We start from the raw sequence: 2533 nt of genomic DNA on the forward strand, positions 1-2533 counted from the left end.
TGCTCTTTCCCTGCCCCGCCCTGTTCCCCTTTCCCCCATTTCGGCTTCCCATCGAGTAAAATCAAAGACGTCTGTTAACCTACTCACATGCTCACCTTGATGTTTGTGTTTACCGGTTCCCTCGGAGAAAAGGTCCTCCGAACGCTACCCTGTGTCTTAGGCTGTTGGAGACAATTCTTGTACCTGTCCATCTTTAAGAAATGGCATGTTCAGTTATCTCTTGAGTAAGCGTAGTATTTTTTCCTGAAAAAAAAAAAAAAATCCTGTGCCATGTTTTGTTCTTATCTATGTTTTTTTAAAAAAAATATATTTTATTGATTTTTTACAGAGAGGAAGGGAGAGGGATAGAGAGTTAGAAACATTGATGAGAGAGAAACATCGATCAGCTGCCTCCTGCACACCCCCCACTGGGGATGTGCACACAACCAAGGTACATGCCCTTGACCGGAATCGAACCTGGGACCCTTCAGTCCGTAGGCCGACTCTCTATCCACTGAGCCAAACTGGTCAGGGCTTATCTATGTTTTATAGACAGACAAATGAGAACAAGTTGGGTGGGTCTCAGTTTAATTTCAAGGGTAAATAAAAAAAGAAATTTTAAAAACATCTCCTTTTGTTTTGTAAAACCCTGAACACACTTTATCTACAAGTTGGGGCTTGTTTGTAACCATGGAGGAGTGATCATCAAACTTCCCGATGAAAGTGAGTGTTTGGGGAAATGTGGACGGAGCAGCCCCTGGGGAGCGTCCAGGGATTGCCACACACGCTCTGAAGATGCCGGGGCCTGCGTGCGGAAGCCCATCAGTAATCGAAGAGCCAGCTGCCTCTGCTCGCCGGGCGATCTGTGGAAGCGTGCCAGCGTGTCCGAAGCTTTCCTCGTCTGTTTTTTTTTTTTAAGTAACCTATTTAATATGAAAATGAGTTCCAAAAATTTAAACTATTATTGCCAAATCCAGTTTTCTTTATTAACTCTGATGGTCCGGATCCTCAACTAATGAAGAATCTGATTTCAAAGTATTTTAAAGACCCTCCGTTCTTTTCCGCAGTCAGCTTCAGCAAACCCTGATTGTGCGGCTCCCAGGAGCCACTGTGACGCTTGTTGTCAGGGGATATGAAAGGAATCACGCTCACTGCCCACCTCGAGCTCCTGGGAACTGCTCTCCCAGAACGCTTCCACGTGGCATTCAGTTCAGGGCTCTTTCCATGAATGTCTGAAAACACTATATGTTTTGGCACACACATCAGCACATTTTATCAGTTTTTCCTCCCTGAGACAGTGAGATATTCTGGGAGAATTCTAGGAGAATATAGAAAAAGGGTCCCATGGGATCCTTGCCCTTGACAAAGTAACCTTATGACCTAGCTTAAGAGAGAAGACAAAATAACAGATGATGCGAGGACATACGTGATAACTGTATCAAAATTGTAAGTGCTCCAGGAGTTAAAGAAAACCAGGCTAAGAAATCAGTGATCACTGCAGTTACTTCTCTTTGACTGCAAGAGTACAATCTGTTATGCTACTTACTTCTTTTTTAAAATACAGTTTTATTGATTTCAGGGAGGAAGGGAGAGAGAGATGGAAACGTCAATGATGAGAGAGAATCATGGATCGGCTGCCTCCTGCTCACCCCATGTTGGGGATGGAGCCCGCAACCTGGGCATGTGCCCTGACCGGGAATCGAACTGTGACCTCCTGGTTCCTAGGTTGATGCTCAACCACCGAGCCACAATGGCCGGGCGGGAGCTGATTGATGAAGGCTCACTGACTGACTCAGAGGGATATGCAGCGTCTTCCTCTGGTGGACTAGGAGCTCCTGGGTGTAGGGGTTGCATCTTTACTTACCTGCCATCCCCAAGAATCTAAAATCTCAATCTTCGCATGACTCACGGGACAGGAAAACCTAATCTCACCTGCTGAGGTGATATTACACATGTGGATGCAAAATTATTCACCCTGACTGGGCACTGAGCCACATTTTCCTGGGAAGCTTACAAGTTACTTTTCAAAAATAAAAATGCAGGATGCCTCAGGGTTCAGGTTCCTACGGGGACTCGGAGGGGGACTCGGAGCCCAGGCCTGGAGCCCGCGGGCGGGTCTGGTGCCGGCGCTCAGTGAGAGTTCAGGGAAGGGAGCCCGCGGGCGGGTCTGGTGCCGGCGCTCAGTGAGGGTTCAGGGAAGGGAAGGGGTTGCTGACCGACCCCCATTGTCATGCTGTTTGCCGGCTGGTAACCTGGTCACGGATGGTGCTTCTTCACAGGAGAATTTCTAAAGGGGGAACGTCTGCTCTCTGGGTTCCGGCGGGCAGAGACAGATGAGGGTTGACTAAAGCTTTGCCAGGGGAGCGGGAAGCTCCTGTGTTAGTGCCTTTGAGAGAGAAGACAAGGTGTTTACGGTTCCCAGGGGCTGTGGCGTCGGACGGAGCAGGTTATGACTCGGGGACCCATTTCCACGCCCGATTCCAGGAATGAGCTGAGCAAGGAGCAGGGAAACCCCCCTGCGATTGTCACACGTGCGGAGAGAGTGAGCTGGGCT

This window comes from Myotis lucifugus, unplaced genomic scaffold (genome assembly GCF_000147115.1).
Source record: "Myotis lucifugus unplaced genomic scaffold, Myoluc2.0 scaffold_18, whole genome shotgun sequence".
In the NCBI taxonomy this organism is placed as follows: Eukaryota; Metazoa; Chordata; class Mammalia; order Chiroptera; family Vespertilionidae; genus Myotis; species Myotis lucifugus.